Below are 11998 nucleotides of genomic sequence, written 5' to 3' on the forward strand. Positions count from 1 at the left end.
AGGCAACAGAAGAGAGATAGGAGAGACAACAGGTTGGAAGTAAGGAAACAGAAGAGAGACAGGAAAGACAGCAGGTTGGAAGTAAGGAAACAGAAGAGAGACAGGAAAGACAGCAGGTTGGAAGTAAGGAAACAGAAGAGAGACAGGAAAGACAGCAGGTTGGAAGTAAGGAAACAGAAGAGAGACAGGAAAGACAGCAGGTTTGAAGTAAGGAAACAGAAGAGAGACAGGAAAGACAGCAGTTTGGAAGTAAGGCAACAGAAGAGAGATAGGAAAGACAACAGGTTGGAAGTAAGGAAACAGAAGAGAGACAGGAAAGACAGCAGGTTGGAAGTAAGGAAACAGGAGAGAGACAGGAAAGACAGCAGTTTAGAAGTAAGGCAACAGAAGAGAGATAGGAAAGACAACAGGTTGGAAGTAAGGCAACAGAAGAGAGATAGGAAAGACAACAGGTTGGAAGTAAGGAAACAGAAGAGAGACAGGAAAGACAGCAGTTTGGAAGTAAGGCAACAGAAGAGAGATAGGAAAGACAACAGGTTGGAAGTAAGGAAACAGAAGAGAGACAGGAAAGACAGCAGGTTGGAAGTAAGGCAACAGAAGAGAGACAGGAAAGACAGCAGTTTGGAAGTAAGGAAACAGAAGAGAGACCGGAAAGACAGCAGTTTGGAAGTAAGGCAACAGAAGAGAGACAGGAAAGACAGCAGGTTGGAAGTAAGGAAACAGAAGAGAGACAGGGAAGACAGCAGTTTGGAAGTAAGGAAACAGAAGAGAGACAGGGAAGACAGCAGTTTGGAAGTAAGGAAACAGAAGAGAGACAGGAAAGACAGCAGGTTGGAAGTAAGGAAACAGAAGAGAGACAGGAAAGACAGCAGGTTGGAAGTAAGGAAACAGAAGAGAGACAGGAAAGACAGCAGGTTGGAAGTAAGGAAACAGAAGAGAGACAGGAAAGACAGCAGGTTGGAAGTAAGGAAACAGAAGAGAGACAGGAAAGACAGCAGGTTGGAAGTAAGGAAACAGAAGACAGACAGGAAAGACAGCAGGTTTGAAGTAAGGAAACAGAAGAGAGACAGGAAAGACAGCAGTTTGGAAGTAAGGCAACAGAAGAGAGATAGGAAAGACAACAGGTTGGAAGTAAGGAAACAGAAGAGAGACAGGAAAGACAGCAGGTTGGAAGTAAGGAAACAGAAGAGAGACAGGAAAGACAGCAGTTTAGAAGTAAGGCAACAGAAGAGAGATAGGAAAGACAACAGGTTGGAAGTAAGGCAACAGAAGAGAGATAGGAAAGACAACAGGTTGGAAGTAAGGAAACAGAAGAGAGACAGGAAAGACAGCAGTTTGGAAGTAAGGCAACAGAAGAGAGATAGAAAAGACAACAGGTTGGAAGTAAGGAAACAGAAGAGAGACAGGAAAGACAGCAGGTTGGAAGTAAGGCAACAGAAGAGAGACAGGAAAGACAGCAGTTTGGAAGTAAGGCAACAGAAGAGAGACAGGAAAGACAGCAGTTTGGAAGTAAGGCAACAGAAGAGAGATAGGAAAGACAGCAGGTTGGAAGTAAGGAAACAGAAGAGAGACAGGAAAGACAGCAGTTTTGAAGTAAGGCAACAGAAGAGAGACAGGAAAGACAGCAGTTTGGAAGTAAGGCAACAGAAGAGAGATAGGAAAGACAACAGGTTGGAAGTAAGGAAACAGAAGAGAGACAGGAAAGACAGCAGTTTGGAAGTAAGGCAACAGAAGAGAGATAGGAAAGACAACAGGTTGGAAGTAAGGAAACAGAAGAGAGACAGGAAAGACAGCAGGTTGGAAGTAAGGAAACAGAAGAGAGACAGGAAAGACAGCAGTTTGGAAGTAAGGCAACAGAAGAGAGATAGGAAAGACAACAGGTTGGAAGTAAGGAAACAGAAGAGAGACAGGAAAGACAGCAGTTTGGAAGTAAGGAAACAGAAGAGAGACAGGAAAGACAGCAGTTTGGAAGTAAGGAAACAGAAGAGAGACAGGGAAGACAGCAGTTTGGAAGTAAGGCAACAGAAGAGAGACAGGAAAGAGAGCAGGTCGGAAGTAAGGCAACAGAAGAGAGACAGGAAAGACAGCAGGTTGGAAGTAAGGAAACAGAAGAGAGACAGGAAAGACAGCAGGTTGGAAGTAAGGAAACAGAAGAGAGACAGGAAAGACAGCAGGTTGGAAGTAAGGAAACAGAAGAGAGACAGGAAAGACAGCAGGTTGGAAGTAAGGAAACAGAAGAGAGACAGGAAAGACAGCAGTTTGGAAGTAAGGCAACAGAAGAGAGATAGGAAAGACAGCAGGTTGGAAGTAAGGAAACAGAAGAGACAGGAAAGACAGCAGGTTGGAAGTAAGGAAACAGAAGAGAGACAGGAAAGACAGCAGTTTGGAAGTAAGGAAACAGAAGAGAGACAGGAAAGACAGCAGTTTGGAAGTAAGGCAACAGAAGACAGACAGGAAAGACAGCAGTTTGGAAGTAAGGAAACAGAAGAGAGACCGGAAAGACAGCAGTTTGGAAGTAAGGCAACAGAAGAGAGACAGGAAAGACAGCAGGTTGGAAGTAAGGAAACAGAAGAGAGACAGGGAAGACAGCAGTTTGGAAGTAAGGAAACAGAAGAGAGACAGGGAAGACAGCAGTTTGGAAGTAAGGAAACAGAAGAGAGACAGGAAAGACAGCAGGTTGGACGTAAGGCAACAGAAGAGAGACAGGAAAGACAGCAGGTTGGAAGTAAGGAAACAGAAGAGAGACAGGAAAGACAGCAATTTGGAAGTAAGGCAACAGAAGAGAGACAGGAAAGACAGCAGTTTGGAAGTAAGGAAACAGAAGAGAGACAGGAAAGACAGCAGTTTGGAAGTAAGGAAACAGAAGAGAGACAGGAAAGACAGCAGTTTGGAAGTAAGGCAACAGAAGAGAGACAGGAAAGACAGCAGGTCGGAAGTAAGGAAACAGAAGAGAGACAGGAAAGACAGCAGGTTGGAAGTAAGGAAACAGAAGAGAGAAAGGAAAGACAGCAGGTCGGAAGTAAGGCAACAGAAGAGAGATAGGAAAGACAGCAGGTTGGAAGTAAGGAAACAGAAGAGAGACAGGAAAGACAAGAGTTTGGAAGTAAGGCAACAGAGGAGAGACAGGAAAGGCAGCAGGTTGGAAGTAAGGAAACAGAAGAGAGACAGGAAAGACAGCAGGTCGGAAGTAAGGCAACAGAAGAGAGACAGGAAAGACAGCAGGTCGTAAGTAAGGCAACAGAAGAGAGACAGGAAAGACAGCAGGTTGGAAGTAAGGAAACAGAAGAGAGACAGGAAAGACAGCAGGTTGGAAGTAAGGAAACAGAAGAGAGACAGGAAAGAAAGCAGGTTGGAAGTAAGGAAACAGAAGAGAGACAGGAAAGACAGCAGGTTGGAAGTAAGGAAACAGAAGAGAGACAGGAAAGACAGCAGGTCGGAAGTAAGGCAACAGAAGAGAGACAGGAAAGATAGCAGGTTGGAAGTAAGGCAACAGAAGAGAGACAGGAAAGACAGCAGGTCGGAAGTAAGGCAACAGAAGAGAGACAGGAAAGACAGCAGGTCGGAAGTAAGGAAACAGAAGAGAGACAGGAAACACAGCAGGTTGGAAGTAAGGAAACAGAAGAGAGACAGGAAAGACAGCAGGTTGGAAGTAAGGAAACAGAAGAGAGACAGGAAAGACAGCAGTTTGGAAGTAAGGCAACAGAAGAGAGACAGGAAAGACCAGTTTGGAAGTAAGGCAACAGAAGAGAGACAGGAAAGAAAGCAGGTTGGAAGTAAGGAAACAGAAGAGAGACAGGGAAGACAGCAGTTTGGAAGTAAGGCAACAGAAGAGAGACAGGAAAGACAGCAGGTTGGAAATAAGGCAACAGAAGAGAGACAGGAAAGACAGCAGGTTGGAAGTAAGGAAACAGAAGAGAGACAGGAAAGACAGCAGTTTGGAAGTAGGGCAACAGAAGAGAGACAGGAAAGACAGCAGTTTGGAAGTAAGGAAACAGAAGAGAGACAGGAAAGACAGCAGTTTGGAAGTAAGGCAACAGAAGAGAGACAGAAAAGACAGCAGGTCGGAAGTAAGGCAACAGAAGAGAGACAGGAAAGACAGCAGGCTGGAAGTAAGGAAACAAAAGAGAAACAGGAAATACAGCAGTTTGGAAGTAAGGCAACAGAAGAGAGACAGGAAAGACAGCAGTTTGGAAGTAAGGCAACAGAAGAGAGACAGGAAAGACAGCAGTTTGGAAGTAAGGCAACCGAAGAGAGACAGGAAAGACAGCAGTTTGGAAATAAGGAAACAGAAGAGAGACAGGAAAGACAGCAGTTTGGAAGTAAGGCAACAGAAGAGAGACAGGAAAGACAGCAGGTTGGAATTAAGGAAACAGAAGAGAGACAGGGAAGACAGCAGTTTGGAAGTAAGGAAACAGAAGAGAGACAGGGAAGACAGCAGTTTGGAAGTAAGGAAACAGAAGAGAGACAGGAAAGACAGCAGGTTGGAAGTAAGGCAACAGAAGAGAGACAGGAAAGACAGCAGGTTGGAAGTAAGGAAACAGAAGAGAGACAGGAAAGACAGCAGTTTGGAAGTAAGGCAACAGAAGAGAGACAGGAAAGACAGCAGTTTGGAAGTAAGGAAACAGAAGAGAGACAGGAAAGACAGCAGTTTGGAAGTAAGGAAACAGAAGAGAGACAGGAAAGACAGCAGTTTGGAAGTAAGGCAACAGAAGAGAGACAGGAAAGACAGCAGGTCGGAAGTAAGGAAACAGAAGAGAGACAGGAAAGACAGCAGGTTGGAAGTAAGGAAACAGAGAAGAGAGACAGGAAAGACAGCAGGTTGGAAGTAAGGAAACAGAAGAGAGACAGGAAAGACAGCAGGTCGGAAGTAAGGCAACAGAAGAGAGATAGGAAAGACAGCAGGTTGGAAGTAAGGAAACAAAAGAGAGACAGGAAAGACAAGAGTTTGGAAGTAAGGCAACAGAGGAGAGACAGGAAAGACAGCAGGTTGGAAGTAAGGAAACAGAAGAGAGACAGAAAAGACAGCAGTTTGGAAGTAAGGCAACAGAAGAGAGACAGGAAAGACAGCAGTTTGGAAGTAAGGCAACAGAAGAGAGATAGGAAAGACAACAGGTTGGAAGTAAGGAAACAGAAGAGAGACAGGAAAGACAGCAGTTTGGAAGTAAGGCAACAGAAGAGAGATAGGAAAGACAACAGGTTGGAAGTAAGGAAACAGAAGAGAGACAGGAAAGACAGCAGGTTGGAAGTAAGGAAACAGAAGAGAGACAGGAAAGACAGCAGTTTGGAAGTAAGGCAACAGAAGAGAGATAGGAAAGACAACAGGTTGGAAGTAAGGAAACAGAAGAGAGACAGGAAAGACAGCAGTTTGGAAGTAAGGAAACAGAAGAGAGACAGGAAAGAAAGCAGTTTGGAAGTAAGGAAACAGAAGAGAGACAGGGAAGACAGCAGTTTGGAAGTAAGGAAACAGAAGAGAGACAGGAAAGACAGCAGGTCGGAAGTAAGGCAACAGAAGAGAGACAGGAAAGACAGCAGGTTGGAAGTAAGGAAACAGAAGAGAGACAGGAAAGACAGCAGGTTGGAAGTAAGGAAACAGAAGAGAGACAGGAAAGACAGCAGGTTGGAAGTAAGGAAACAGAAGAGAGACAGGAAAGACAGCAGGTTGGAAGTAAGGAAACAGAAGAGAGACAGGAAAGACAGCAGTTTGGAAGTAAGGCAACAGAAGAGAGATAGGAAAGACAACAGGTTGGAAGTAAGGAAACAGAAGAGAGACAGGAAAGACAGCAGGTTGGAAGTAAGGAAACAGAAGAGAGACAGGAAAGACAGCAGTTTGGAAGTAAGGCAACAGAAGGGAGACAGGAAAGACAGCAGTTTGGAAGTAAGGCAACAGAAGAGAGATAGGAAAGACAGCAGGTTGGAAGTAAGGAAACAGAAGAGAGACAGGAAAGACAGCAGTTTGGAAGTAAGGCAACAGAAGAGAGACAGGAAAGACAGCAGTTTGGAAGTAAGGCAACAGAAGAGAGATAGGAAAGACAACAGGTTGGAAGTAAGGAAACAGAAGAGAGACAGGAAAGACAGCAGGTTGGAAGTAAGGAAACAGAAGAGAGACAGGAAAGACAGCAGTTTGGAAGTAAGGCAACAGAAGAGAGATAGGAAAGACAACAGGTTGGAAGTAAGGAAACAGAAGAGACAGAGGAAAGACAGCAGTTTGGAAGTGAGGCAACAGAAGAGAGACAGGAAAGACAGCAGGTTGGAAGTAAGGAAACAGAAGAGAGACAGGAAAGACAGCAGTTTGGAAGTAAGGCAACAGAAGACAGATAGGAAAGACAGCAGTTTGGAAGTAAGGAAACAGAAGAGAGACAGGAAAGACAGCAGTTTGGAAGTAAGGAAACAGAAGAGAGACAGGAAAGACAGGAGTTTGGAAGTAAGGCAACAGAAGAGAGACAGGAAAGACAGCCGTATGGCAAATCGTCCTCTGTCTTCTTCTGCAACCACTAGTCGTCACACAACTAGGAAACAGATAGGGGTAGTCCCTCTCGTGACAGAGACATCTGCCCTACCCCACCCCACAATTATAAAAATTTTCTTTTACTTTCCTCGATGTTTTATTCAATCCCAGCTGTTCTCTATTTACTTTCTCTTAATTCCTGTACTTCACTTCTCTCCCAACTTCTCTACTATTGTCTCACAATTTTCCATGCTTATTGTCCATATATGAAACCTTTTCTTCCAAATCCATCGCCCCTAAAACGTAAGGGTCAATTACTCATTATTTGAAGTTATTTAGTTATATAATTTATATATCTTAAACATTTATTCATATTCAGACAATACCCTGGTAGCCTTAAACCTACTATTTAATTACCTCTATTAATTCTAGTTACCTTTATTACTATTTAATTGATAAATGTTTATATGTTGAACAGGCTGACATAAGTCTTTTTATAGTTATATATGAATTATCTGTTTTAATGTTGTTAATGTCTTTTCAAATACTTAGTTTTAATTTTTTATTACTTACATTGTTTATTTATTTCCTTGTTTCCTTTTCTCGTATCTACTTTGCATATGTCTATAAGAGGAATAAAGTTTATATAATCATTATTAAAATGATATTACCCTTAGTAATTTCCCGCAGAAATTGACACGCAAATCTAGCACTGTGGCCACCGAGATTCCAAACTACGGTAGCAATTAAAACAATAATGTATTTTGAATAAGTGAAAAAAACCCTCAATAAGAACCAAAAAAAAAAAAAAAAAGCCAGAAATATATCTAACCTAACTTTACGTGATGTAAACTAGGGGAAAATATAACGTAAACTCTCTGATGATTGAATGCCCACACAAACACAAGTATTCCCCTGAAATACTTGATAATGCTGAATTGTTACATACCAATTGTAGATCCGCTATCTTAAGAAAATGAATTGTTATTGGACTCGTGAATTGTGTATAAGTCTGGTTTTTCATCCATATCCATATACCAAGGCACTTCTCCCAATTTTGGGGGGTAGCCGACACCAACAATGAAACAAAACAAAAAGGGGACCTCTACTCTCTACGTTCCTTCAGCCTAACCAGGGACTCAACCGAGTTCAGCTGGTACTGCTAGGGTGCCACAGCCCAACCTCCCACATTATCCACCACAGATGAAGCTTCATACTGCTGAGTCCCCTACTGCTGCTACCTCCGCGGTCATCTAAGGCACCGGAGGAAGCAGCAGGGCCTACTGGAACTGCGTCACAATCGCTCGCCATTCATTCCTATTTCTAGCACGCTCTCTTGCCTCTCTCACATCTATCCTCCTATCACCCAGAGCTTTCTTCACACCATCCATCCACCCAAACCTTGGCCTTCCTCTTGTACTTCTCCCATCAACTCTTGCATTCATCACCTTCTTTAGCAGACAACCATTCTCCATTCTCTCAACATGGCCAAACCACCTCAACACATTCATATCCACTCTAGCCGCTAACTCATTTCTTACACCCGTTCTCTCCCTCACCACTTCGTTCCTAACCCTATCTACTCGAGATACACCAGCCATACTCCTTAGACACTTCATCTCAAACACATTAAATTTCTGTCTCTCCATCGCTTTCATTCCCCACAACTCCGATCCATACATCACAGTTGGTACAATCACTTTCTCATATAGAACCCTCTTTACATTCATGCCCAACCCTCTATTTTTTACTACTCCCTTAACTGCCCCCAACACTTTGCAACCTTCATTCACTCTCTGACGTACATCTGCTTCCACTCCACCATTTGCTGCAACAACAGACCCCAAGTACTTAAACTGATCCACCTCCTCAAGTAACTCTCCATTCAACATGACATTCAACCTTGCACCACCTTCCCTTCTCGTACATCTCATAACCTTACTCTTACCCACATTAACTCTCAACTTCCTTCTCTCACACACCCTTCCAAATTTTGTCACTAGACGGTCAAGCTTCTCTTCTGTGTCTGCTACCAGTACAGTATCATCCGCAAACAACAACTGATTTACCTCCCATTCATGGTTATTCTCATCTACCAGTTTTAATCCTCGTCCAAGCACTCGAGCATTCACACTCTCACCACTCCATCAACATACAAGTTAAACAACCACGGTGACATCACACATCCCTGTCTCAGCCCCACTCTCACCGGAAACCAATCACTCACTTCATTTCCTATTCTAACACATGCTTTACTACCTTTGTAGAAACTTTTCACTGCTTCCAACAACCTTCCACCAACTCCATATAACCTCATCACATTCCACATTGCTTCCCTATCAACTCTATCATATGCTTTCTCCAGATCCATAAACGCAACTTACACCTCCTTACCTTTTGCTAAATATTTCTCGCATATCTGCATAACTGTAAAAATCTGATTCATACAACCCCTACCTCTTCTAAAACCACCCTGTACTTCCAAGATTGCATTCTCTGTTTTATCCTTAATCCTATTAATCAATACTCTACCATACACTTTTCCAACTACACTCAACAAACTAATACCTCTTGAACTACAACACTCATGCACATCTCCCTTACCCTTATATAGTGGTACAATACATGCACAAACCCAATCCACTGGTACCATTGACAACACAAAACACATATTAAACAATCCCACCAACCATTCAAGTACAGTTACACCCCCTTCCTTCAACATCTCAGCTTTCACACCATCCATACCAGATGCTTTTCCTACTCTCGTTTCATCTAGTGCTCTCCTCACTTCCTCTATTGTAATCTCTCTCTCATTCTCATCTCCCATCACTGGCACCTCAACACCTGGAACAGCAATTATATCTGCCTCCCTATTATCCTCAACATTCAGCAAACTTTCAAAATATTCCGCCCACCTTTTCCTTGCCTCCTCTCCTTTTAACAACCTTCCATTTCCATCTTTCACTGTCTCTTCAATTCTTGCGCCAGCCTTCCTTACTCTCTTCACTTCTTTCCAAAACAACTTCTTATTCTCTTCATATGACTGACCCAATCCCTGACTCCACCTCAGGTCAGCTGCCCTCTTTGCCTCACATACCTTGCGCTTTACTTCCACCTTTTTCTCTCTATATTTTTCATACTTTTCTATACTATTACTCTGCAGCCATTCTTCAAAATCCCTCTTTTTCTCCTCCACTTTTACCTTCACTCCTTCATTCCACCATTCACTGCCCTTCCTCATGCTGCCTCCAACAACCTTCTTGCCACATACATCACTTGCATTCCCAACAAAATTTTCTTTTACTAACTTCCACTCCTCCTCTAAATTACCAGTTTCTCTTACTCTCACCTCGTCATATGCCATTTTCAGCCTTTCCTGATATTTACTTTTTACCCCCGGTTTTATTAGCTCTTCAACCCTCACTACCTCCCTTTTACATCCACCTACTCTATTCCCCCACTCTTTTGCTACAACTAATTTTCCTTCCACCAGAAAATGATCAGACATACCGTTAGCCATACCCCTAAACACGTGCACGGCTTTCAATCTTCCAAACATTCTTTTAGTTATCAACACATAATCCATTAAAGCCCTTTCTACTACTCCTCCATTTGCCACTCTTACCCATGTATACTTATTTTTATCTTTCTTTTTAAAGAAGCTAGCACTTATAACCATCTCTTGTTCAACACACATATCTACCAGTCTCTCACCACTCTCATTTTCACCTGGTACGCCATACTTCCCAATGACACTTTCTACCTCTCCAGCGACCACTCTAGCATTTAAGTCACCCATAACAACTACATAATTCCTTCTACCCAGTCCTTCTACACACCTAGTTAATTCATTCCAGAACTCATTCCGCTCTTCTTCACTTTTCTCACTACCTGGCCCATACGCACTGACAAACGCCCAACATTCCCTACCCAACCTAACCCTTACCCACATTAACCTAGATGATATCTCCTTCCATTCCACTACTTTACCTGTCATCCATTCACTCAGCAATAACGCCACACCCTCTCTCGCTCTTCCCCTTTCAATCCCAGACACTCTACCAGACATTTCACCAAACATCACCTGACCTTTTCCTTTCATCTTTGTCTCACTCAAGGCCAATACATCCATCCTTATACTTCTAAACATACTTCCAATCTCACATCTTTTACTCTCTATCGTACTACATTCACGCACATTCAAACACCCCAAAACTAGAGTGCGGGGAGCAGTCACTCTCCCCCCAGCTCCATCTCTTTGTCGATGTCTCGTAGGAATTTTATACAGGAGAGGGGGTTCCCAGCCCCCTCGTCCCGTCCCTTTTAGTCGCCTCGTACAACACGCAGGGATAACGTTGGCGCTATTCTAATTTTTATATGTCCCCGCGGCCACGGGATAATTTACAAACGATGTCAAAGTTCATTATTTTAGGCAATAACTTTTCTGTTAGAATGTTACATCGAATAACACAACAGATAGGTCTATACAACTTAATTATAATATGGAATTGTTACTGAAAATATTATGATACAGATGAATCGATACTGAATTACTTTCAAACAAAATGCCTCCTTCACTGTAACAGCTCTGAAAAAAACAGGGAGAGAGAGAGAGAGAGAGAGAGAGAGAGAGAGAGAGAGAGAGAGAGAGAGAGAGAGAGAGAGAGAGAGACTCCTAGCTTGTGTTTAAGAGATTTTTTCAGTCTGGACAATATACGTTGTCAAACTAAATATCGACATTTATGTCAACAAATTGTTTGCGAGAATGGTATAGCATATAACACAACAAATATAAAGTATAATTGTAAGTTAAGTAATATAATAATAATAGAATCAGGAGCGTATGATATTATATCGAATTTACCTTCATACAATTTTTTGTGCTTCGCCTGCCATCACACACAGCTCTACCAAGTGGTACTTCCCCTGCCTGGTGTCCTCCCCACTACCAACCAAACTCTTCTCCACCTGAAATTCTGGAATCTCTAAATATTGGGGGTGACAGTGGGGGACTGGAGACGACAGGGCATTTGTATTTGACTGTACATTAGCAAAATTGGGTAGTTTTAACAGACGATAAGGATAGGGACATGTGATCGCATTTTCAGATTGAAAAACGAGTTCAGCATGATCAGAAACTCTGAGAACGACTCCGATTTTGTGAAAAAATACCTAAAAAAATAACGACATTTTTAAGTTTTATTTCAGAAGGTCTTCTGAAAGATATTTAACTTTTAAAATGACGTCTTTGCTTTTATGGTTTTAATTGAGTCATTGGTTTTCTTTTATTTACAATAAACGATATCGTCGTCAATGACCTCAAATGTCAGGATGCCAGAAACCCCTAAATCAATCAATTAACAAATAGCGAAGCTTTGTGGAATTTAAAATTAGGCCTAGTCACAATAATGAGCCAAAAATTGGGGTACCAGTGGTTGAACAATTTGAACCTCATTTTTTTTTTTATATTTTAGGCCTAATTGTGACCAAACGAAGCTAAATGAAATATTTTAACAAGCAAGGCCTACGGGATGAAACATGGCACTGCAC

The 11998-nt window shown here is 42.4% G+C and overlaps 1 long non-coding RNA gene across 1 annotated transcript in view; it reads right to left on the reverse strand.

Annotated features, from left to right (window-relative positions):
• Positions 1-11418, reverse strand: part of LOC137621220 (uncharacterized) — an 80513-nt gene extending 69095 nt beyond the window's left edge. The window contains exon 1 of the long non-coding RNA XR_011040179.1: positions 11313-11418. This is a non-coding gene — a long non-coding RNA (uncharacterized lncRNA). The remainder of the gene's footprint in view (positions 1-11312) is intronic.
• Positions 11419-11998: the final 580 nt, after the last annotated feature.

Source organism: Palaemon carinicauda, chromosome 27, assembly GCF_036898095.1.
Source record: "Palaemon carinicauda isolate YSFRI2023 chromosome 27, ASM3689809v2, whole genome shotgun sequence".
In the NCBI taxonomy this organism is placed as follows: domain Eukaryota; kingdom Metazoa; phylum Arthropoda; class Malacostraca; order Decapoda; family Palaemonidae; genus Palaemon; species Palaemon carinicauda.